At 46.0% G+C, this 27015-nt stretch overlaps 1 long non-coding RNA gene across 1 annotated transcript in view; it reads right to left on the bottom strand.

Moving 5' to 3' along the window:
* Positions 1–1513: 1513 nt before the first annotated feature.
* Positions 1514–27015, bottom strand: part of LOC143773809 (uncharacterized) — a 77771-nt gene continuing 52269 nt past the window's right edge. The window contains exon 3 of the long non-coding RNA XR_013215375.1: positions 1514–1897. This is a non-coding gene — a long non-coding RNA (uncharacterized LOC143773809). The remainder of the gene's footprint in view (positions 1898–27015) is intronic.

The raw sequence follows: 27015 nt of genomic DNA, 5'->3' as shown, positions 1-27015 counted from the left end.
TGCGAAGGTCGACACGCAGCACCAAGAATCAAACTCCCCTCCGCTACAAAACTTGGAGGTATTAGTGAGGGCTGCTATTTAGTTGAAAATGTTTGTGTGCATATCTTTTGTTACAGGTTTTAAAATGGACAAACGGAGTAATGGACAGTGAATTGCTCCAAAAACTTCTAAAGGGGACCCCTTTGTTTACCCGGGGTTCCCGCTGTTTCCACGACTGAACTGAGAGTCATAAACTGTGCATGACCTAACTTTCGCAAAGTTCAAGAGTCCTCACCTCCCATGAAGGGAAGCACTGTTATGTTTAATTGTTTATGATATTTCAAAATTTTGTGTGTTTTCTGTTAACATGTATTGTTGTTCTTATTTTCCCAGTCCGGGAGTACTGGATTTAACCGGGGGGAGTGCAGCGCCCCAGAGTCCTGGTCGTTGCAGTAACTTCGCTCTGCCACTAAGGGGAGTGATGTTGCGTCTGATTGCACTAAGGGAGTTCACCTGACCAGGTATCACACACTACACTTCACACTCCGGCCACCAGGGGGGGTGGTTCTATCTAGTAGGTCACTCCTCACACTCTGGTAAAACTGGGGGTTGGACAGGAAGACAGAGAGAGAAGTAACTGGGAAGAGCTAGAGAGAGGACCTGTCAGGGATGGGATCCTGGCAGACTCCTAAGAGAACAACGCAACAAGTGAGCAACGGGAATACAGCAAAGAGGCAATAGGACCAGAAGGAGTCGTGCTGAAAGATCGAGGCAACATCCTTCTGAGGCGCAAACAGGCGGTGGCCGGAACGCCGAGAAAGTAAGAGACTTTAAGCATTACTTCAAACCACGGCAGGACAGCCAATTATAGGTTGGCTGTCTCACTTAAACACCTAAGCAGACAACGGAGGCAGCTGTGGGAGAGGGGCGACTCTAGAGTCCCGGAAGAACTCCAGGCCTACCCCGTCATACGGGTGCGTCCTGCCATATCATCTGGGGGACGGAGAAAGAACGAACATCAGAGGCAGACAGAATCAGTTGTGAGGACTATCCCGGGGTGCTCAGCAGGGAAGGACTACAACACATAGGCGCTAGCAGGTAGACGCTGATTCTCACCTGTCAAGGGAACTCCTAATGTGCCTTTGGACCGGCCGGTCTCAAGACAGACCGGTTAACAGTGCTCTGGATTGGCTAACTCAAAGCCTTCAGTAAAAAGGTAAAGAGACTGCAACCTGGTGTCCTCGTTATTTACTGCGACCTGCACCGCACCACCACAACATCATCACCACCCACACCTCTCATTGGGCGCCCCTCAGCAGGGTCACGGACCGGGTCTAGCCACCGTGACAACCCCAGGACAGAGACTCAGAGGCCCGGTACCGGGTACCCCTCGGCCCTGCGGCGGTGGGGGCGCTACAGGTAACACAGCAAGACTTGAGGCATTTGCAACTAAAACTCACATCAAATATATATTTGTAACCCTATTTTTTTGTTTTCTAATGATGTTCATTGATCAGTGTAGTGTGCTCCCGGATGTAGATTGAATATTTTATTCCTGCTTTCATCTTTGCATTCACAGCTTGCAAGTAATTTAATAATACAATATAAATAGGGCGGCGTAATCTCTTCCATGAATTTTAGATTGGAACAGAGCAGTAGGTAAACATCCGTTCAGTACATCTTCTGCTTATATATAAGAAGAATGAAAAGGGCAGAAAGGTGAAAGCAATGAAGAAAATGACGCCAGTGTTTCCTGTCTTTTGCATTTACCATCTCTTGGTCTTTCCAAACACCAGCTGAAAGCTGCCACCGTCCACAATAGTTGTGGGTCTCTGCTAGCAGATGCTGCCACTGTTTCAGCCTGCAGGCCCTGCAGATAGCCCCAGGCACATATTTTAATTTGACATCAAACTTCAGCCTGTAGAAAAAAGATGACAAGATTTCATTGTCCCTGGAACTACAAGCAGTCACTAAAGCTTCAATATACAGTTCCCCTAGGTCAAATAATCTCACTAAAATGTGTTGTCTTTATCACAGTCTTTGGGACAAAGCTCTAAATCTTTTGTAATGATAATTTGTGTAGCAAGGGAAGGACTTTGGAATAATAATAAGATCTGATGGTGGAATGTTCTTGTCACTGCAGTTTAGCACAAGATTTCAGCAGACAGAGAATACATTTTAATGAACACATGCATTCAGGAAACAGCTCCAGTAGGCCTGAAATCTCAATTCCCTGAACTGAGATAATGATTATTATCTGCCCGTCTATCCATCCATAGAAGAAATAAAAGAGTCATGCACTATCCAAATATCAATGCTTATCTTTAAAAAAAAAAACAAAAAAATTCAAAGCCTGTTATTGCAAAACATTAGGAATTAAAAAAGGGGGGGGGGACACACAAAAAGTTAATGATAGAATTATTACAAAAATCACATCATTTAAGAAGAGGAAAAAGATTTGAAAAAAGGGGAATATCAAACTATTGTACATTAGTGATGAGCGAATATGCTCATTACTCGAGATTTCCCGAGCACGCTCGGGTGTCCTCCGAGTATTTTTTAGTGCTCGGAGATTTCGTTTTCATCGCCTCAGCTGAATGATTTACATCTGTTAGCCAGCATGAGTACATGTGGGGGTTGCCTGGTTTCTAGGGAATCCCCACATGTAATCAAGCTGGCTAAGAGATGTAAATCATTCAGCTGAGGTGAGGAAAACTAAATCTCCGAGCACTAAAAAATACTCGGAGGTCACCCGCGCGTGCTCGGGAAATCTCAAGTAACGAGTATATTCGCTCATCACTATTGTACATCAAACCCTTTAAAAAAATAGATTTACTTTTTGCTGGTATAAAATGCACCTAATAAACCCTGGTTACAGTGAAAAATGGGGGTTGTGACTGATTCAATATCATTCTGAAGATGAATATTTCAATCATTATAGCAGTATTAGGCCGGTTTCACACGTCAGTGATTCCGGTACGTGAGGTGACAGTTTCCTCACGTACCGGAGACACTGACACACGTAGACCCATAAAAATCAATGCATCTGTGCAGATGTCATTGATTTTTTGCGGACCGTGTCTCCGTGTGCCAAACACGGAGACATGTCAGTGTTCGTGGGAGCGCACGTTTTACACGGACCCAATAGAGTCAATGGGTCCGCGTAAAACTCGGACCTCACACGGACATTCTCCGTCTGGGGTCCGTGTGCGTGCAGGAGACAGCGCTACAGTAAGCGCTGTCCCCCCCACATGGTGCTGAAGCCGGTATTCATATCTTCCCTGTAGCAGCGTTTGCTATAGAGAAAATATGAAGAATAGTGTTAAAAATAAAGATCCATGTGTCCGCCGCCCCCCCACCCCCTGTGCGCCCCCCCCGCTGGTCAGAAAATACTTACCCGCTCCCTCGCTCCTTCCTGGTCTGGCCGCGCCTCCTACTGTATGCGGTCACGTGGGGCCGATCATTTACAATCATGAATAGTCGGCTCCGCCCCTATGGGAGGTGGAGCCACATATTCATGACTGTAAATGATCGGGCCCATGTGACCGCATGCAGGAGAAGCCGCGGCCAGACCAGGAAGCAGCGAGGGAGCGGGTAAGTATTTTCTGACCAGCGGGGGGGGCGCACAGGGGGTGGGGGGGCGGCGGACACATAGATCTTTATTTTAAACACTATTCTTCATATTTTCTCTACAGCAAACGTTGCTGCAGGGAAGATATGAATCGCAGCTTCAGCACCATGCAGAGTGGGTACCACACGCTCCGTGTGGTACCCACTCGCCATACGGGCGGCACACGTGTGCCGCACGTATGGCCTCCGTGAGTTCCCAGGCACACGGACACGGATAACTCCGGTACCGATTTATTCCGGTACCGGAATTATCTGGACGTGTGGGACAGCCCTTAAAGTTCCCGACATATAAAACGTAGTGCTGATCCCACAGCGATATAAATCTTCTATATATGCAAATTTACCAAATAGATAAATAGATTGATAACTTTTACATAGCATCTCAGCCAGTGACAGACACTGGGATCAGAAATGAAAATTCATCGGTGTACCTGGGCGCAATGAGTATGGTGCAGTTTTTGGTTTGTTTCTAATGTACTAAACTGCGCTGAATGTGGAAGATTTCTTGAAGGGAGACAAACCTGGTAATCTGGCAAAGAAACAGCCATTTTATTTTATTAATATATACAGTATATATATATATATATATATATATATATATATATATATATATATATATATTTTTATCAAAATAAAATGAAAAGTCATGTTGAGCAAAAATATATGTTTCACATCATGTTTCAATAAGCTTAAACCCATTACTAACATAGGACCTAGTGGTGCGTCCTATGCTGGCTCCCTGACTTCAGCCATCATCTTTCCCAGCTGACGATGGCTGAAATATTCAGCCATCATCAGACTCTATTAACTGCAGGTGGAGCGGGGCTGTTAACATATTAAATACTGCTGTCAATCTCTGACAGTAGATTTAACATAACCTGATTGCGGGGCACCGATGGGTTGCCATGACAGCCAGGGGTCTGCTGAAGACCCCTGTGTCTGTCATGATGGTACTACTGTGAAATCCAGCCCATGGCTGTGTTCCCAGGAGACCGGGATTTTTGCTATATACAGCAATACCACAGCACAGAACAAGCGATCAGAGAATGGCAGCTTCAAATCCCCTACGGGAACTATCAGCGAAAAGTAAGGAAAAAATGTTTAAAAAAACATAAATAAAACATATATAAAAGTTAAAATCACTGCCCTTTTACTCCATTAATAATTAACAAATAAAACACATTTAGTATCACTGCATTCGTAAACGACTGATCTATCTATAAATTAATCTGACTGGTAAACAAAATAACAAGAAAATAAATCAAAACGCCAGAAATGCAATCATCACAAAAAAAATGTAATTAGGCCAGTCTCACACGTCCAGATAATTCCGGTACCGGAAAAATCGGTACCGGAGTTATCCGTGTCCGTGTGTCCGTGAGCTCACATGACACATCAGTGTGGCACACGTGCGGCAGCCGTGTGCCGACTGAGTACCACACGGACCGTGCAGGAGACAGCGCTACAGTAAGCGCTGTCCCCCCTGCGTGTGGTGCTGAAGCCGCCATTCATTCCTTCTCCCTAGCAGCGTTCGCTGGAGAGATGGAATGAAAAATCATGTTTTTTTATTTTTTTTGTTTTTAAAATAAAGTTCCCGGTCACCTCCCACTTCCCACCCCCTGTGCGCCCGCCCGCTGGCATTAAAATACTCACCCAGCTCCCGCGATGCTTCCTCTCAGCGCCGCAGCTTGTCCTGTATGAGCGGTCACGTGGTACCTCTCATTACAGTGATGAATATGCGGCTCCACCCCTATGGGAGGAAGCATCGCGGGAGCTGGGTGAGAATATTAATGCCAGCGGGCGGGCGCACAGGGGGTGGGAGGCGGGAGGTGACCGGGAAATTTATTTTAAAAACAAAAAAAATAAAAAAAAAACATGATTTTTCATTCCTTCTCTTCTGCTGGGGAGAAGGAATGAATGGCGGCTTCAGCACCACACGCTGGGGACAGCGCTTAACTCTAGCGCTGTCTGCTGCACTGTCCGTGTGGTCCTCAGTCGGCACACAGGCGGCACACGGACAGCATCCGTGTGCGGTACGTGTTTACAATGGACCCATTGACTTTAATGGGTCCGTGTGATCCGTGCGCTCTCACGAACACTGACATGTCTCCGTGTTTTTCAAACGGACACACGGTCCGTGAAAACACGCTGACATGGGCAGAGACACATTTATTTTAATGTGTCTATGTGAGTCAGTGTCCCCGGTACGTGAGAAAACTGTCACCAAACACGTACCGGAGCCACTGACGTGTGAAACAGGCCTAAGAGGGAGTAAAAACATTGCATCTGCCCCAAAGTGATATCAAGTGAAGCATCTACTGGGGAAGTAAAAAACAAGCCCTCACAAATGTTACGGCTCTCGGAAAATGGTGACACAACAAGCATTTTTTTTTTTACATAGTTACATAGTTACATAGTTATTAAGGTTGAAGGAAGACTTTAAGTCCATCTAGTTCAACCCATAGCTTAACATGCCCTAACATGTTGATCCAGGGGAAGGCAAAAAAAAAACCCATGTGGCAAACAGTAAGCTCCACCATGGGGAAAAAAATTCCTTCCCGACCCCACATACGGCAATCAGACTAGTTCCCTGGATCAACGCCTTATCAAGGAATCTAATATATATAGCCTGTAACATTATACTTTTCCAGAAACGTATCCAGTCCCCTCTTAAATTTAAGTAATGAATCACTCATTACAACATCATACGGCAGAGAGTTCCATAGTCTCACTGCTCTTGCAGTAAAGAATCCGCGTCTGTTATTATGCTTAAACCTTCTTACCTCCAGACGTAGAGGATGCCCCCTTGTCCCTGTCACCGGTCTATGATTAAAAAGATCATCAGAAAGGTCTTCGTACTGTCCCCTCATATATTTATACATTAACATAAGATCACCCCTTAGCCTTCGTTTTTCCAAACTAAATAGCCCCAAGTGTAATAACCTATCTTGGTATTGCAGACCCCCCAGTCCTCTAATAACCTTGGTTTACAAATTTCTGAATTGCTTTTCACGACTTAAATAACAACTATACATGTTTGGTATCTGCATAATTGTACTGATCTGGAGAATAATACTTCCAGGTCATTTTTACTGTTTTATGAACACTGTAAATGAAAAACCTAAAAAAAAATTCTGAATTACGCTTTTTTGCTATTTTGCCACACTTGGAATTCTTTTTTGGAATGGATGGTGGTCATTCAAAAGTACTATTTGTCCCACAAAAAAGTCCTCACATTGCTATGTTCAATGGTAACATAAAAAAGTCATGGCTCTTGGAATAAATGAAAACGTAAAAAGCGGAAAATTGTCTAGTCGGGAAGGGGTTAAGCTGTCTATATGGGCATGTAGGTCATAGAAAGATGAATAAAATGATACTTTGATATCTCGATCCGATGTCTTATTCCACAGAAATGAAAGTTTTTCGTATATGTAAATTAGGCCGGTTTCACATTAGCGTTTGGAGGAGCTGCGGAGGGCTGCGGACTTCCTCCGTGAAACCCCGCCCTCGGCCGCACCTCCGCCGCTAGCTCCACTTACTTCTGCATATGGCCGGCATACGGCCTGCTTACCTACCTTTAACATTAGGTACGCAGGTCGTGCTTCTGTATGCGGATGCTTCCACATGCGTCGTTCTGACGATGCGGCGACCAGCGTAGGACACAGCTTGTAGCAATTTCTTTTTTTTCCGCATCGTCAAAACGACGCATGCGGAAGCATCCGCATACAGCCGCACGACCTGCGTACCTAATGTTAAAGATAGGTAAGCAGGCCGCATGCCGGCCGCATGCAGAAGTAGGCGGAGCTAGCGGCGGAGGTGCTGCCCAGGGCGGGGATTCACGGAGGAAGTCCGCAGCCCTCCGCAGCTCCTCAAAACGCGAGTGTGAAACTAGCCTTAGCTGTTCAGGGCTATGGGCCAGACACTAATCTGCATGAAATATCATGGTAACATTTTAGCAAATAGATCAATGGCTGCACTCAACTGTACTAAAGGAAGGAAATGTGCGATATATGAAATGTGAATAGCATAATGGCTTGTGAAATCTATGAAAAAACACATGAGATGCTTAGCACAAGATTTGGCCAAAAAATGTGAGCCCATCCACCAAACGTCAAGGTAATCTCAGATCGGATGGGTCCCTGACCCGACTGCCTAGTGTGAACACTTACCTATGGCTAATAACATGGTAAACCCTGCATTTAAAGGAAGGTCGGAACCAATTGTGTTTGGATGTAATTAAAATCATAGCATGGTGAAGGGCGGGGCGTTCAAGTCAGAAAAAATAGTACATAGTAAATATAGGTAAACTGACTGAACAGCAATCTAGTCTGAACAGGTGCATAACCAAAAAAGACTTACATAGCAAATAGATCGATGGCTGCACTCAACTGTACTAAAGCAAGGAAATGTGCGATATATGAAATGTGAATAGCATAATGGCTTGTGAAATCTATGAAAAAACACATGAGATGCTTAGCACAAGATTTGGCCAAAAAATGTGAGCCCATCCACCAAACGTCAAGGTAATCTCAGATCAGATGGGTAACTGACCTGTCTGCCTAGTGTGAACACTTACCTATGGCTAATAACATGGTAAAGCCTGCATTTATAGGAAGGTCGTAACCAACTGTGTTTGGATGTAATTAAAGAAATTCAAGGGAAAAGAAAGCGGTCACTGGGGAGCGCTGTGAGGGTCACAGTTAAAATTGAAAGCAAAGGGTCCACCGCAGCTCCAGCCGTTAACCTTCTAGGAGGATACAAAATGCAGTAAAAAAGAGTAATAACGGTCCTAGGAGCGCTGGAAATGAGACCAAAACAAGGATTTTAGTGTTGAACCACTAGCAATGCACTAATGTGGGATCGGCCATGAGGTCGGCCATTTTTCAGCCAATGAAGGAGGACGCAGAGTGTGGGCAGCGTGATGACATAGGTCTCGGTCCCCACCATCTTAGAGAAGGGCATGACAGTGATTGGCTTGCTTTCTGCGGCATCACAGGGGGTATAAAGGGGCGTGCACGCCGACCGCCATCTTACTTCTGCCGATCTTAGCATAGGGAGAGGTTGCTGCAGCTTCATCAGAAGAAGGGATATAGTTAGGGAGGGAAGATTAACCCCCAAACCGCTTGTGCTGTAGCGATTTCCACTGTCCAACACCACACCTTTTTTTTGCAGGGACAGTGGAGGGTATATTTTTGTGCATCAGCTCTGTAGCTTATTAGGCTGCCTTATAAGGCTCCCTGATAGCTGCATTGCTGTTTGCACGCTGCTGTGCAAACCAACTGCTTTTTTAAAAGCAAAAATCCTGTTGCTTCTTTCTGCAGTTATCTTGTTTATTTGTCTACACTTTTGTGTGCAGCAGTCCTTTGTGTTGCTGCCATACTTGTCCTGAGATCATTGTAGGGAGATTGAAATTGTACTACAGTCCTTGTATTTTTTCATATATCTTCCAGCCACTTTCTGCCACTTACGTTGTGTTGTGTTATACACTGGGCCTGAGTTTTGGTGCAGTCTCCCCCCCAAAAAAGGGAGATTCAAATTGTCACAAAGTGGTTATACGTCAGTTCTGTTAGTTTGTCGTATATCAGCCAGCCACGTTCTGCCACTTACATTGTGTTGTGTTATACACTGGGCACGAGTTTTGGTGCAGTCTCCCTCCCAAAAAAGGAGATTCAAATTGTCACAAAGTGGATATACGTCAGTTCTGTTAGTTTGTCGTATATCAGCCAGCCACTTTCTGCCACTTACATTGTGTTGTGTTATACACTGGGCCTGAGTTTTGGTGCAGTCTCCCCCCCAAAAAAAGGAGATTCAAATTGTCACAAAGTGGATATACGTCAGTTCTGTTAGTTTGTCGTATATCGGCCAGCCACGTTCTGCCACTTACATTGTGTTGTGTTATACACTGGGCCCGAGATTTGGCGCAGTCTCCCCCCAAAAAAGGGAGATTCAAATTTTCACAAAGTGGATATACGTCAGTTCTGTTAGTTTGTCGTATATCAGCCAGCCACTTTCTGCCACTTACATTGTGTTGTGTTATACACTGGGCCTGAGTTTTGGTGCAGTCTCCCCCCCAAAAAAAGGAGATTCAAATTGTCACAAAGTGGATATACGTCAGTTCTGTTAGTTTGTCGTATATCAGCCAGCCACATTCTGCCACTTACATTGTGTTGTGTTATACACTGGGCACGAGTTTTGGTGCAGTCTCCCTCCCAAAAAAGGAGATTCAAATTGTCACAAAGTGGATATACGTCAGTTCTGTTAGTTTGTCGTATATCAGCCAGCCACGTTCTGCCACTTACATTGTGTTGTGTTATACACTGGGCCTGAGTTTTGGTGCAGTCTCCCCCCAAAAAAGGGAGATTCAAATTGTCACAAAGTGGATATACGTTAGTTCTGTTAGTTTGTCGTATAGCAGCCAGCCACGTTCTGCCACTTACATTGTGTTGTGTTATACACTGGGCCTGAGTTTTGGTGCAGTCTCCCCCCAAAAAAAGGAGATTCAAATTGTCACAAAGTGGATATACGTCAGTTCTGTTAGTTTGTCGTATATCGGCCAGCCACGTTCTGCCACTTACATTGTGTTGTGTTATACACTGGGCCCGAGATTTGGCGCAGTCTCCCCCCAAAAAAGGGAGATTCAAATTTTCACAAAGTGGATATACGTCAGTTCTGTTAGTTTGTCGTATATCAGCCAGCCACTTTCTGCCACTTACATTGTGTTGTGTTATACACTGGGCCTGAGTTTTGGTGCAGTCTCCCCCCCAAAAAAAGGAGATTCAAATTGTCACAAAGTGGATATACGTCAGTTCTGTTAGTTTGTCGTATATCAGCCAGCCACATTCTGCCACTTACATTGTGTTGTGTTATACACTGGGCCTGAGTTTTGGTGCAGTCTCCCCCCCAAAAAAGGGAGATTCAAATTGTTACAAAGTGGATATACGTCAGTTCTGTTAGTTTGTTGTATATCAGCCAGCCACGTTCTGCCACTTACATTGTGTTGTGTTATACACTGGGCCTGAGTTTTGGTGCAGTCTCCCCCCCAAAAAAGGGAGATTCAAATTGTTACAAAGTGGATATACGTCAGTTCTGTTAGTTTGTTGTATATCAGCCAGCCATGTTCTGCCACTTACATTGTGTTGTGTTATACACTGGGCCTGAGTTTTGGTGCAGTCTCCCCCCAAAAAAGGGAGATTCAAATTGTCACAAAGTGGATATACGTCAGTTCTGGTAGTTTGCCGTATATCAGCCAGCCACTTTCTGCCACTTACATTGTCTTGTTTTATGCACAGGGCCTGAGTTTTGGTTCAGTCTGCCAAAAAAAATGGGAGATTTAAATTCTCAACAAGTTTATATACACTTTCTACCTTGTTTTACAGTACCATATAACGGTTGTAATTTTGATTAGATTTTCCAAAAAATGAGGAAGTCTGGTGGAAGAGCCCGTGGGCGGTGGTTGCCAGCTGGTACTGATGGTGGTGGTGGTGCATCTGGTGGTAGTGGCAAAAGCACAATAGCACCTAAGGCTGGAGGTGTTGAGCCAGCGTCATCATCTGGCTACACAAAATGTTGATGATCTAACCTTCATTAAAATGAACCAATCATGGATTTCAAATTATTTTGCCCCACCTTCCCCTGCTGACACGTAGCTTGCCTGAAAAATGTCTTGCTTTTGGCCTCCTCTTACTGACTCCTCCAATTCCTCTATTTGCAGCTGCTGAATGTCCACCATAGGCCATTTTTATACCTCCCTAAATGGGCTGACTCCCCCCACAGGGCCGTGGTCACCACCTGGCGCAAGCACCCGTGCGAGTGCCGTTTGCCTGGACAGGTGGGTGGGCCCACTCTTGGGCGACGGCACTGGCACAGGGTCCCTCATAGTACAATGAGGTGTCTCTGACGGTGGTGGTGCACAACCAACGTCAAACACACCATCGTAATATGAGGGGCCCTGTCCGAGTACCCCCGCCCACGAGAAAGTGTTCCCCCCAGCTCGAACAGTGCTCTACTACTTGCAATACTTACCTCTCCCTGCTCCGCCACTGTGTATTCTGTGCTGTTAAATCCTTCAAGGGCACTGCGAATACAAATTTGTTGAAATGATAGATGATAGTTAAAATATACAGGGGCCCTGACCAGTTAATACTTTGCGCCTACTACCACTGTCTGCTACTCAGCAGAGGAGCCCACCCCTGTACCTAGCTATGCCACCTGTTTATTTATGAACAATTTTTTGGCAGACATTTAGCCAACTTTATTATTATGGCCTACTAACTGTGTCTGCTGCTCATTACAGTTGTCCTCCGCTGAACAAAGCAATGCCGCCAGTTTAGTCCTGTTACCAATTTTGAACTGCATTTAGCCTACTTACTTATTTGGGCCTACTCACTGTGTCAGCCTCTCCTTACAGTTGTCCTCCGCTGAACAAAGCAATGCCGCCTGTTTAGTCCTGTTACCAATTTTGAACTGCATTTAGCCCACTTTATTATTTGGGCCTACTAACTGTGTCTGCCACTCCTTACAGTTGTCCTCCGCTGAATAAAGCAATGCCACCTGTTTAGTCCTGTTACCAATTTTGAACTGCATTTAGCCTACTTAATTATTTGGGCCTACTATCTGTGTCTGCCACTCCTTACAGTTGTCCTCCGCTGAACAAAGCAATGCCGCCTGTTTAGTCCTGTTACCAATTTTGAACTGCATTTAGCCCACTTTATTATTTGGGCCTACTAACTGTGTCTGCCACTCCTTACAGTTGTCCTCCGCTGAACAAAGCAATGCCGCCAGTTTAGTCCTGTTACCAATTTTGAACTGCATTTAGCCTACTTAATTATTTGGGCCTACAAACTGTGTCTGCCGCTCATTACAGTTGTCCTCCGCTGAATACAGCAATGCCGCCTGGTTAGTCCTGTTACCCAATTTGAACTGCATTTAGCCCACTTTATTATTTGGGCCTACTAACTGTGTCTGCCCCTCATTACAGTTGTCCTCCACTGAACAAAGCAATGCCGCCTGTTTAGTCCTGTTACCAATTTTGAACTGTATTTAGCCTACTTAATTATTTGGGCCTACTAACTGTGTCTGCCACTCCTTACAGTTGTCCTCCACTGAACAAAGCAATGCCGCCTGTTTAGTCCTGTTACCAATTTTGAACTGCATTTAGCCCACTTTATTATTTGGTCCTACTAACTGTCTGCCACTCCTTACAGTTGTCCTCCGCTGAACAAAGCAATGCCGCCTGTTTAGTCCTGTTACCAATTTTGAACTGAATTTAGCCTACTTAATTATTTGGGCCTACTAACTGTGTCTGCCGCTCATTACAGTTGTCCTCCACTGAACAAAGCAATGCCGCCTGTTTAGTCCTGTTACCAATTTTGAACTGCATTTAGCCTACTTAATTATTTGGGCCTACTAACTGTGTCTGCCCCTCATTACAGTTGTCCTCCACTGAACAAAGCAATGCCGCCAGTTTAGTCCTGTTACCAATTTTTAACTGCCTTTAGCCTACTTACTTATTTGGGCCTACTCACTGTGTCAGCCTCTCCTTACAGTTGTCCTCCGCTGAACAAAGCAATGCCACCAGTTTAGTCCTGTTACCAATTTTGAACTGTATTTAGCCTACTTAATTATTTGGGCCTACTGTGTCTGCCACTCCTTACAGTTGTCCTCCGCTGAACAAAGCAATGCCGCCTGTTTAGTCCTGTTACTAATTTTGAACTGCATTTAGCCCACTTTATTATTTGGGCCTACTAACTGTCTGCCACTCCTTACAGTTGTCCTCCGCTGAACAACGCAATGCCGCCTGTTTAGTCCTGTTACCAATTTTGAACTGCATTTAGCCTATTTTATTGTTTGGACCTATATCTGTGTTTCCTCCTCATCCTGCCCATTGCCCGGCCACTGCTAGATGAGTCTGCTGGTACATTGACCCAGACCTCTACATTCCCCTTGCACTCTACACAGCCAGAATCTGACCCTGCTGAAAGTCAGGTTCCCCTTCCTGCATACTATACCACCTTACACGGGGACAAAGAGGAAGGTGCAGATGAAAGTGCAGATTCCTTTATCAGGTGGGGGGGCATACTCATTGGTGACGTCAATGGCACAGGGCCCTTCATATTACGCAAAAGTGTCTCTGCCGGTGGGACGCGCCACCCGCCGTCAAACACACCGCCGTACTATGAGGGGCCCTGTGCCAGTGCCAATGCCAAAGAGTGCCCCCCCTGCTTGCTCCAGATCACAGCACTTGCAAAGTTGAAATACTTACCTCTCCCTGCTCCACCGCCGTGACGTATTCCGCGTTTCCTGGGCCCACGAAAATCTTGAGCCAGCCCTACCCCCCCACAACTTTAGCCAAATGACCCCCAGTTTTCAATGCCTAACTATTATTATAAAGTAAATTAAGATTGACAAGCTTCAGAAATAAGAATTTATGTTTTTGGCATTAAAATGGGCACTGTAGGTGTTTTCCTGTCCTCCACTCACTGCCGACTTTGATTCCCCATTGACTTGCATTGGGTTTCGTGTTTCAGTTGGCCCCCGACTTTACGCAATAATCGGCCGATTTCACCCGACCCGACTTTTGACAAAGTCGGGTTTCGCGAAACCCGACTCGATCCGAAAAAAGTAAAAGTCGCTCAACTCTAGTCATTAGGCCGAGGTCAGATGAGCATATGGCGTCCAATGCGAGAGCATCAGATAAGATATGCTAATGACCCCCAGCTCCTGCTCTGCTGCGAGCGGGAGCCGAGTGTCATGCGTCTGTGCTCCGAGCCTCTCACAGAGAGTGGATCAGAGCACACCTGCGGAGGAGGCAGAGAAATTAATTTCTCCATCTCCTCCATTGCCGGGATCAGCGTATAACGCACATCACTCGGATGTCTGTTTTCTGATTTGGGGTCTAAATGAATTTAGAGGTCTGATCTAGGTTTTGAATGAGTTAAAGGGAATCTGTTTTGCTATCTCATCTGAGAGCAGCATGATGTAGGAAAAGAGACTCTGGTTTACTGAGTGCAGCTGTTCTGACAGGAATGCAGTAGAGCTGAGAAGGCTAACCCTGTCCCCCAACAGGCTATGTGTGTACATAGTCTGTAGACAGTAAGCTGCTTATCAAAAGAGGGAGTGGAGTCTGACTGCTGTAGCTCAGACAATGATAACCACCAGGTGATAAAACCTTTAGTGCAAGTAAACAACTGCACACAACCTGACATGTAACACATTGTTGAAATATGTGTTTTAACCCCTACCTCATGCTGTTCTCAGATTGCATAGCAAAAACCTCCTGATAGATTCCCTTTAAGAATCTGATCTAGGGTTTGTATGAGTTTATGGTCTCAATTAAGAGAGTTGTTCATGCTTTTCTTTATTTTCTATAAAAAAGGTTGCATGGAGTAAAAAAAAATTAAATACTTCCCTAACACTCCCCATACCACTGCTCAGGTTCTCCTCCTTTCTCCTTGCCTCTTGTTGCTCAATGAGACAGGACAAGGGCACGTGGGTGCAGCAGTGGATGGAATTGGATGGCCAGTGAATGGCTGCAGTAGTCACACAACGGTTGTCTTTCTCTTTGTCAACATGCTACAAGGTCAGTGGTCCCATGACCCATATCAGTACAAAATGTATAGTTTAGAAAAAAAACTGAAAGCATCTGCTGCTTCTGGCTGCTGCCAATAGCTACCCTCTATACTATTTTTAACATATACTATCTTTATATCAGGAAGACAAAAGAAAGACACTGCGGCCACAGCAATGACGCTCCTCGTTGCTATAAAGCTGACATTTCCTTTAACCCCTTAACGACCGCCGATACGCCTTTTAACGGCGGCAGTTAAGGGTACTTAAACCACAGCGCCGTTAATTAATGGCGAAGTGGAAAAAGTGAATAGCGCCCCCCCAGAGTCGGATTTTCTCTGGGGTCTCGGTTACCGGGGGTAGCCGAGACCCCAGAGAACATGATTCGGGGTTTTTTTACCGACCCCCGGGTTGCGATCGCCGGTAATTAACCGTTTACCGGCAGTCGCAAAAAAAACCCAAAACACGATTTTCCATTAATTTCTCTGTCCTCCAATGTGATCGCACATCAGAGGACAGAGAAATGACGTCCCCGATCGCCCCCGATGCTCACCTGTCTTCCCCGGTGCTCATCGTGGCTCCCGATGGGCGCAGCCATCTTTTTCCGGCCAAAAAATGGCGGGCACATGCGCAGTACGCCCGCCGGCCAGCACCCGGAAGATCTTTGGGGTCTCGGCTGCCGGGGGTAGCCGAGACCCCAAAGAACATGATCGGGATTGGTTTTTACCGACCCCTGTTTTGCGATCGCCGGTAATTAACTGTTTACCGGCGACCGCAAAAAAAAAAAAAGAAAAAAAAAAGCGATGTGTAATTCTCTGTCCTCTGATGTGATCGCACATCAGAGGACAGAGAAATAGGGGGAATCGGGGACCCTGTTATACTTATCGGTATCCCTGGGTCCTCCTGTGTCCCCTCCTGGCCGCAAGAAAATGGTAAGAAAATGGTAAGAAAATGGCGGGCGCATGCGCAGTGCGCCCGCCATGATCTGCCGGCCAGCAGCTAGAGGAGTTGGGGCTAAATTTAGGGTTAGGGTTAGGGTTGAGGCTAAAGTTAGGGTTAGGGTTGGGGCTAAATTTAGGGTTAGGGTTAGGGTTGGGGCTATAGTTAGAGTTAGGGTTGGGGCTAAATTTAGGGTTAGGGTTGGGGCTAAATTTAAGGTTAGGGTTGGGGCTAAAGTTAGGGCTAGGGTTGGGGCTAAATTTAGGGTTAGGGTTAGAGTTGGGGCTAAAGTTAGGGTTAGGGTTGGGGCTAAAGTTAGGGCTAGGGTTGGGGCTAAAGTTAGGACTAGGGTTCCGGCTAAAGTTAGGGTTAGAGATGGGATTAGGGTTAGGGTTTGGATTAGGTTTGGCATTAGGGTTACGTTTGAGATTAGGGTTAGGTTTGGGATTAGGGTTAAGGTTAGGGTTGGGATTAGGGTTAGGGGTGTATTGGGATTAGGGACAGGTTTGAGGATAGAGTTGAGATTAGGATTAGGGGTGTGTTGGATTTAGGGATTAGATTAGGGTTATGGTTGTTTTGGGGTTAGGGTTGTGATTATCATTAGGGTTGTGATTAGGATTATGGATTGGGTTGGGATTAGGGTTAGGGGTGTGTTGGGTTTAGGGTTGGAGTTAGAATTGGGGGGTTTCCACTGTTTAAGTACATCAGGGGGTCTCCAAACACGACAGCCAATTTTGCGCTCAAAAAGTCAAATGGTTACCCCCCACATATGGGGCATCAGCGTACTCAGGATAAATTGGACAATAACTTTTGGGGTCCAATTTCTCCTGTTACCTTTGTGAAAATAAAAACTTGGGGGCTAAAAAATCTTTTTTGTGGAAAAAAAAATATTTTTTATTTTCATGACTCTGCATTATAAACTTCTGTGAAGCACTTGGGAATTCAAAGTTCTCACCACACATCTAGATAAGTTCCTTGGGGGGTCTAGTTTCCAAAACGGTGTCACTTGTGGGGGTTTCTAATGTTTAGGTACATCGGGGCTCTGCAAACGCAACATTACGCCCGCAGACCATTCTATCAAAGTCTGCATTCCAAAATGGCGCCCCTTCCCTTCCGAGCTCTGCCATGCACCCAAACAGTGGTCCCCCCACACATGGGGTATCAGTGTACTCAGGACAAATTGGACAACTTTTGGGGTCCAATTTCTCTTGTTACCCTTGTGAAAATAAAAACTTGGGGGCTAAAAAATCTTTTTTTGTGGAAAAAAAAATATTTTTTATTTTCAAGACTCTGCATTATAAACTTCTGTGAAGCACTTGGGCATTCAAAGTTCTCACCACACATCTAGATAAGTTCCTTGGGGGTCTAGTTTCCAAAATGGGGTCACTTGTGGGGGTTTCTACTGTTTAGGTACATCAGGGGCTCTGCAAACGCAACATAACGCACGCAGACCATTCTATCAAAGTCTGCATTCCAAAATGGCGCTACTTCCCTTCCGAGCTCTGCTATGCGCTCAAACAGTGGTTTACCCCCACATATGGAGTATCAGCCTACTCAGCATAAATTGCACAATAAATTTTGGGGTCCAATTTCTCCTGTTACCCTTGTGAAAGTAAAAATTTGGGGGTGAAAAATCATTTTTGTGGAAAAAATATGATTTTTTTTATTTTCATGGCTCTACATTATAAACTTCTGTGAAGCAGTTGGGGGTTCATAGTGCTCACCACACATCTAGATAAGCTCTTTGAGGGGTCTAGTTTCCAAAATGGGGTCACTTGTGTGGGGTTTCTACTGTTTAGGTACATCAGGAGCTCTGCAAATGCAACATGACGCCCGCAGAATATCCCATCAAAGTCTGCATTCCAAGCGGCACTCCTTCCCTTCCGAGCCCCGATGGGTGCCCAAACAGTGCCCCCCCACATATAGGGGAATCAGCGTACTCAGGACAAACTGGTCAACAAATTTTGGGGTCCAATGTCTCCTGTTACCCTTGAGAAAATAAAAAATTGCAGGCTAAAAAATCATTTTTGAGGAAAAAAAAAAAGGATTTTTTATTTTCACGGCTCTATGTTATAAATTTCTGTGAAGCACTTGGGGGTTTAAAGTGCTCACCACACATCTAGATAAGTTCCTTATGGGGTCTAGTTTCCAAAATGGTGTTACTTGTGGGGGGTTTCCACTGTTTAGGCACATCAGGGGCTCTCCAAACGCGACATGGCGTCCGATCTCAATTCCAGCCAATTCTACATTAAAAACGTAAAACGGCACTCCTTCTCTTGCAAGCTCTGCAGTGCACCCAAACAGTGGTTTACCCCCACATATGGGGTATCAACGGGCATACTCAGGACAAATTGGACAACTATTTGGGTCCAATTTATCCTGTTACCCTTGTGAAAATAAAAATTTGGGGGCAAAAAGATCATTTTTGTAGAAAAAATGCAATTTTTTATTTTCGCGGCTCTACGTTATAAACTTCTGTGAAACACCTGGGGGTTTAAAGTGCTCACCACACATCTAGTTAAGTTCCTTAGGGAATCTAGTTTCCAAAATGGTGTCACTTGTGGGGGGTTTCCACTGATTAGGCACATCAGGGGCTCTCTAAATGCGACATGGCGTCCGATCTCAATTCCAGCCAATTCTACATTGAAAAAGTAAAACGGCACTCCTCTTCCAAGCTCTGCGGTGCGCCCACACAGTGGTTTACCCCCATATGTGGGGTATCGACGTACTCAAGAGAAATTGCACAACTTTTTTTTCTCCTGTTACCCTTGTGAAAATAAGAATTTGTGGGTGAAAATATCATTTTTGTGTAAACAAATGCGTTTTTTTATTTTCACGGCTCTACTGTATAAACTTCTGTGAAGCACTTGGGGTCTCAAAGTGCTCACCACACATTTAGTTAAGTTCCTTAAGGGGTCTAGTTTCCAAAATGGTGTCACTCGTGGAGCGTTTCCACTGTTTAGGCACGTCAGGGGCTCTCTAAACGTGACATGGCATCCGATCTCAATTTCAGCCAATTCTGCATTGAAAAAGTCAAACGGCGCTCCTTCTCTTCCAAGCTCTGCGGTGCGCCCAAACAGTAGTTTATTCCCACATATGGGGTATCGGCGTATTCAGGAGAAATTGCACAACAAAATTTTTGGTTAAATTTCTGTTTTTACACTTGTGAAAATAAAAAACAATGGTTCTGAAGTAAAATGTTTGCAAAAAACGTTAAATGTTCATTTTTTCCTTCCACATTGTTTCAGTTCCTATGAAGCACGTAAAGGGTTAATAAACTTCTTGAATGTGGTTTTGAGCACCTTGAGGGGTGCAGTTTTTAGAATGATGTCACACTTGGTTATTTTCTATCATATAGACCCCTCAAAATGACTTCAAATGTGATGTGGTCCCTAAAAAAAATGGTGAAATGAGAAATTGCTGGTCAACTTTTAACCCTTATAACCCCCTAACAAAAAAAAAAATTGTTTCCAAAATTGTGCTGATGTAAAGTAGTTATGTGGGAAATGTTATTTATTAACTATTTTTTGTGACATATCTCTCTGATTTAAGGGCATAAAAATACAAAGTTTGAAAATTGCAAAATTTTAAATTTTTTTGCCATATTTCCGTTTTTTTCATAAATAATCGCAAGTAATATCGAAGAAATGTTACCACTATCATGAAGTACAATATGTCACGAAAAAACAATCTCAGAATCAGCAGGATCTGTTAAAGCGTTCCAGAGTTATAACCTCATAAAGTGACAGTGGTCAGAATTGTAAAAATTGGCTCGGTCATTAAGTACCAAATTGGTTCTGTCACTAAGGGGTTAATGGGACAGTGAAATAAATTTATTTTGAAGCATGCATGGTTTTAAAACAATACACCAACAAGCAAAAGGGTAACAATGTTTTGAACTTTTGACTTTGAGGCTCCATATCTCATCATCTACTACAGCTTCGGATGTGAGACTACCATCATTTTCTAGATAATCATTTCAGCTATCTCATACATAAATTTGACTTGCAACAATTTAGCACATAATTAGTTTTGCAGATTTTTATCATGTCACTGCATTGTTGTTGTTTTGCTCCTAAACATCTGAATTTTTATTATCTTAATATTTGTAAATCCACCTTTGGCTTTCCGCACTGCCTGAATCCTTCTCGGCATTCATTCGATCTGATTCAGGCATGTCTGGTCCGCAATTCGATCCCAGGTCTCTTCTGGGGGCCAATCCAGCATATTTACTTCTTTGTAATTGAAGCATTTCTTCTCCAATCTTGACCAATGCTTCGTGTGTTGTCCTGTTGGAACACTATGTCATCCTTTTCATACCCATAGTCCTAGAGTGTATGAAGTAACTCGTCTTGTAGGATACTCAGACATAGCTCAGCACTCAGACCACTATCCATCCTGGTCAAGTATCTGGAACGGGTACCGGGTCCGGTACTTAAAGGAGATGTGTCACAGCGGCGGCGACCCGGTGCGTGGCCCTGGGCGCCCAAGTAAAAGGGACGGTCTTTAAAGGGGTTTGTAAAGTAATAAAAGTTTGTGATGCCACCTGTGGTGCTCTGTCAGGGGTGACCGACGCTGCTTAAAGGGAAAGGGGTCCTCTGGGGGCAATAGTACTGCAGCAAAGATGGTATCGCTTCCCACAGGTGAAGCTAGGTACCCAGGGCTCCCGCTGTGTTTGGCAAGGATGGTGTGGTGCCGAAAATAAATGGAGGACACGGGGTTGCAGTCTCTTTACCTGGTTTACTGATGTAGACAGTCACAGTCCAGGGTACCAGCAACAGGTGTTGGTGTGGTCCGATTGGCCTGGAGGCAATGATGGATCCCTCTCCCATGTGAGATTTGTAAGCCTTCCTTCTCACGCTCTTATGCGAGGTCCTTGTTGCCTGTGGCTCCCTTACAAGGTCCTCTCTCTCCTGTCCTGGGACAGTACCCGTATGGTGGGAAATGCGAGCCTTTTTACAGGGTCTCTATCACGACCCAAGCTCTGTGTACTGCTGCACCTTCAGGTGTGGGTGCGGACAGACTACATAAAGTCTTCTGCCCTCCGGTTCTGTGGGGGGCGTTAAGTACTACACAGCCTCGGGCTCCCAGTGCCCTGTTCCTGCGCTCAGAGGCGGACCAATCACAGTTCCCCTCCGAACTCCTTTATTCTCCTTTGCTTCTCCCCTCTGACACTTGCTATCAATGCAACCAGTCTGCTTCTCTTCTCCCTCTCTCCTGGAGCTGCAATATGATATGTGGCTGCACGGCCCCAGATCAGCTCTCACTCCCCTGGTCTCCGTGGACCAACTGCCTGACTCCTCCTCCAGACCAGATTATATCTATATCTGGGGGAAGCTAACCTGAAACTGGGTTCAGAGCTCCCCCTTCTGGCCTGGAATCAGAATGTGTTGCATGTAGGTGTACTACCTGTTAAAGGGATCTTTCTAGCTTCCAGGCATGACATCACCCTCCCCGAAAGGAAGGCAACATCACTGTAACAACCGGTCACCTGGGGTGTTACACTCCCCTGTTAAATCGAGTACTCCCGGACTGGGCAAAGAAAACAAACAATACAGGTTAGATTGTGCAAAACATTTTGGATATGCATATCAACAGGTTTAACAGGTAAAAACTTTTGTTTACCTTTATGGGAGGTTCTTGGCTTGAAACGTTACATAATATATAATTTTACAAGAAGTGCAAACAAGTGAAAAGTGCAAACATTTTAATATCAGGGTGTCCTTGTGCACCAACAACAGCAATGAAGCGGGGGACCCTTCATAAACTCCCAACGTAGGCTTTGGGCGGGCTACAAGGCATATCATCCAGACCTGGTCTTCGGCTATGCCAGACGGTTTCTCTTCGGTCTTAGAAAGCAATCAGGGTTCCACACACGTGACCGGTGCGTGGTAAAACCAATAAGGGGCACCTAAAGAGGTGCCAACTAAGTACAGGGGAAAGTTCTAATTACCCTACTGTCGTTTTAACTTCAATAAACGATAATAAATGCAATCAAAAAATTTTAAGCCAGGTAACTCTGTATCTCCATTTACTTCTTTCTTTTTCCAAGGTAGATCCTGGTATCCACTGCTTCCTGACTGGGGAAGTTCTTTTGCAAATGTCACAACTGGTGACTCAACTGAAAACAGTCCAGCAACTGGGGTTTGTGTAGCCTGGGTATGCACCCTACTCTCAATGGCTACACCGGTATTGGCACACTCTTCTGTGCACCTTTTTACATGTAGGGCATAGTATCCCCTTTCACCATTGTGCTGGGTAAAGGTTGCTTTATCTCCTGGGTATACGCCACAGTCAAAGGTGTCCCTTTAAGAGGTGTGACTCCACATCTCTGCGGTTGACAAACAGTTCTGTAGTTTCTCCATGTTCTCTAATAAACCCCCATCCTCTATCCAGGTTAAAGGTGACCACAGTTCCTTCTCTTATTGCTGCTCTATCTGCGGTTTTAGTTTTGCGGGACCGGGCTTTAGCTAACATATTACGTTCCTCCATAGCTTCCCATTTAGCTCTTTATCCTCTGCGAGAAGTTTTAAGATCTGCTGCCGGCAGTACTCCTCATTTTCCACTATCTCTACATGATTAGCTTCTGCTTGGGCCTCTTCTAGGAACTCCATAAGGTCTGACTTAGGGTGCCTCCAGGATATGGCTTCCTCTTGCCTGCATGCTCTCAGTGGCAAGGGTTCAGGTACCAGCGGGTCTGAGAGTATATACCCCAGGTTTGTCATGCGGTCCAGGTGAGGTTTGTAACTACCTGGCCAAGCGTTAGGGTTGGCGGGGGTTCTAAGGGTCCCACCAGGGTTTCCTCAGCTAGCGGGGCAGTTTGTATACCTGTCTCTCCATTGCCGGTGTCCTTCTCCACCTCCGCTGGGGTCAGTGCCTGTTGCTGCTATGTCATCATCTCCTCAAGTAGCGTCTCTTTTTCCAGCACCGCTGGGGCTTTGTGCACTGGTGGTGAGGCCTGGTGCTGTGCTGTCATCATCCTTGTCAGCAGGGACTCCTTCCATGCGGTCACCGCTGCCATCTGGGTCCGCAGGAGTTGTCGGGCCAGCTCCTCCATTTCTGCGCTGAGGAGCTCCGGATCCAACGCTGTCATCTGGTCTGGGGTTTCTTGTGGCTGCCCGGGGACATTCTCTCTGTCGGTAGGTCCCAGCGGCTCTCCACTGCCGTCCGCCATCGCTTTCACCGGTGTGATGCAGCGATGTCCTTGCTGTGCAGTGAGTAGGCAGTGACCCATAGAAGGTTCAAATAAAGTCTTGTTTATTTTATAGCATACTCACAAACCGAAAAATAAGCAAAAAAGTCATTCGGTATGCAGCCGGGAAAAGTAACGACAGTCCACAATCCGTTGCAGTGAACGTATTACACCACCGAGTACGCTGGGGTGTCAGGCTTTTCAGGCACTGCCTGGCCCGTGTTGCTCCACACGGAAAGAGCTCCTCATAAGACTCCTGCTAGGTTTGTCTCCCAGACCAATACTGACACACCCAAACTCTCTTGCAGGGTTTTTTTTTCTTTCCTCCAGATTCTATGGCCATGGGCCACTATAAGATCTGGGCTGGAGGAAACGGACCGGCCCCACTACCTTCCTGCAGTCCGTTTCAAAAACAAAAGTCCATACCGGGTTTTCTTGAATAATTTCTGGGTCAAATAACTTGATCCAGTTCACACTCACTTTTATTCTTCCCTGTGTCTCACAGGCAAACCTGCTGTGAGCACAGGGCACTCCAGCGGATCTAATATGCTTCTAAGCACATCCTGGGGGATACATAGCGACCCTCGCATATGACACCGGTCACTGCCTTACATACCCCCCCTCTGTTCAGAGTTGTGGGGTTGAACATTTGTCAGCATACATGGTGCCCGTGATAGGGCATCCGCATTTCCCTGTGATTTCCCAGCCCGATGTTCCACAGAGAAGCTAAAGTTTTGTAGGGACAAGAACCATCTGGTGACTCGGGCATTCCTCTCTTTTGCATTTCTCATCCAGACAAGGGGTGATTGGTCCGTTACCAACCGAAACTGTCGCCCGAGCAAATAGTAGCGTAGGGACTCCAAGGCCCATTTAATCGCCAAGCACTCCTTCTCCACTACGCTATAATTTTTCTCTGCCAGGGTCAGTTTCCTGCTTAAATAGGTGACTGGATACTCACCCCCGTTCACCTCTTGCGACAGCACCGCTCCTAAGCCTACCTCTGAGGCATCGGTTTGCACAATAAAGGTTTTCTTGAAGTCGGGGCTGATGAGGACCAGCTGTCCACACAACGCCGACTTCAGAGACTGGAAAGCTTCCTCTGCTTGAGGATTCCACTTGACCATCACCGTTTTCTTCCCTTTTAACAGGTCCGTTAGGGAAGCCGATTTACCAGCAAAATTGGGTATAAATCAACAGTAATACCCAATGATGCCAAGGAATGCCCTCACTTGTTTGGTACTTAAGGGCTTGGGCCAGTTTTGAATGGCCTCAATTTTGTTCACTTGAGGTTTGATAACCCCTCGGCCGATCACGTACCCTAAGTACCGGGCTTCCGTGAGACCTATCGCGCATTTCTTTGGGTTTGCTGTTAACCCTGCGACTCTAAGAGACTCCAGCACTGCTTGTACCTGGGACAGGTGGGTATCCCAGTCGGTACTAAAGATGACTATGTCATCCAAATAGGCCGACGCGTAATCTCTATGTGGCGCTAACACAATGTCCATCAGCCTTTGGAATGTGGCCGTAGCCCCATGTAAGCCAAAAGGTAAGACAACGTATTGATAGAGACCCTCTGGGGTTATAAAAGCAGTCTTTTCTTTCGCTGACTCTGTTAAGGGAACCTGCCAGTAACCTTTCGTGAGATCCAGCGTGGTGAAGTACTGGGCCTTCCCCAGTCTCTCAATTAGCTCGTCCACCTGTGGCATGGGATACAGGTCAAATTTTGACACTTCATTTAACTTCCTAAAGTCATTACAGAAGCGTAATGACCCATCAGGTTTTGGTATTAGTACAATGGGGCTAGCCCACTCACTTCGGGACTCCTCAATGACTCCCAACTGAAGCATTTGCTTTACCTCGGCCGCGATGGCTTGCTTTCGGGCTTCTGGCACTCGGTACGGTTTCATCCGCACCTTTACCCGGGGCTCAGTGACAATGTCATGCTGAATCACTGAGGTTCGCCCCGGCAGCTCTGAGAATATATCCATATTCTGCGGTACCAAAGCTCGAGCCTCCGGCCGCTGCTGTTTTGTGAGGGCATCATTGACTCTTAGCTCACACCCGGCTGTGTCCTTGGCCAGTGCCAGAGGGACCTCTGATTGTATGACGGTAGTTGCTTCTGTGACCAAACATTCTCGGTCCTTCCAGGCCTTTAGCAGGTTTACATGGTAAAGCTGCTCGGGTTTTCTTTTCCCGGGTTGGTACACTTTGTAATTCACTTCCCCCACCTTTCCCCGTATCTCATAAGGCCCTTGCCACTTGGCCATGAGTTTACTCTCTGGGGTGGCTACTAGTACCAACACCCGGTCTCCTTCTTTAAAGGTCCTGACGTAGCCCTTTTATTATATGTACGGCTCTGAGTGGCCTGGGCATCCAACAGATGCTCCTTTACTATGGGTTGCACGACCGCAATCCGATCCTGCATACTTGCCACATACTCGATAACACTTTTATGTGGAGTGGGCTCCTGTTCCCACGTCTCTTTGGCTACATCCAGCAGTCCCCTCGGGTGTCTGCCATACAATAGCTCAAATGGGGAGAACCCCGTGGACGCCTGCGGTACCTCGCGTATGGCGAACATTAAATATGGCAATAACATATCCCAATCCTTCCCATCCTTGGCGACCACCTTTTTGAGCATGGCCTTGAGGGTCTTATTAAACCTCTCGACCAACCCATCGGTTTGTGGATGGTACACTGACGTACGTAACTGTTTAATTTGGAGCAATTTACATAGCTCCCTAGTCACTTTAGACATAAAAGGGGTTCCCTGATCTGTAAGGATCTCCTTGGGAAGCCACAGGTGACAAAACATGGCAAACAGTTCATGGGCTATTAGTTTAGCCGAAGTGTGCCGGAGCGGTATCGCCTCTGGATACCGGGTGGCGTAGTCTACAACTACTAATATGTGCTGGTGGCCCTGGGTGGATTTTACTATTGGTCCTACCAGATCCATCGCTATCCGCTCAAAAGGTACCTCTATGATGGGCAGATGCACTAATGGGCTCCAGTAGTTCGTGGTGGGTGAGGTTAGTTGACACTCAGGACATGTGTCACAGTACTTTGTAACCTCAGCATAGACACCAGGCCAAAAAAACCTCTGTAATATGCGCTCTAACGTCTTTTTGGCCCCCAAGTGCCCCCCCAACATGTGAGTGTGAGCCATGTCGAGCACCGCCCGACGATAGGGTTGGGGCACTACCAGTTGTTCCACCACCTCATCCTGGATTTTATCAACCCTGTACAGTAACTCCTGGTTGATCATCATCCGGGGAAACTCCTTTTCTGCACCAGGTTGTTGGGCCACCCCATTCACCTCGATTACTCTTTCCCTTGCCCGGGTCAGAGTGGGATCCTGGAGCTGGGCAGTCCCGAACTTACCAGGAGACACCTCCAGCTCAGGAATTGGTGGATTCTCCTCCACCTCTCCTGCCAATACCTCTAGGGGAAACCTATCGGGATTACACACTGTCCCTATGGTGGCGACCCCTACGGCAGGTATCCCTGACTCGGGATCTTCAGGTTCTGCACCTGGAATGCTTTTTACCCTGAGAGGGTTAACTCTGTTCTCCCAGAGGGATCAGAACAGGGGCAAGTCTCTACCGATCACAGTCCCATACGGAAGAGTCTTTACCACGCCCACCACATGTTTTATCTCTCCATATGGGGTGGAGAAAGTGACCTCCGCAGTCGGGTACTCTCGGAGGTCC

This window comes from Ranitomeya variabilis, chromosome 5 (assembly GCF_051348905.1).
Source record: "Ranitomeya variabilis isolate aRanVar5 chromosome 5, aRanVar5.hap1, whole genome shotgun sequence".
Classification (NCBI taxonomy): domain Eukaryota; kingdom Metazoa; phylum Chordata; class Amphibia; order Anura; family Dendrobatidae; genus Ranitomeya; species Ranitomeya variabilis.
The sequence above is the reverse complement of the archived record's forward strand: the minus strand, read 5'-3'. Positions and strand labels throughout refer to the sequence as shown.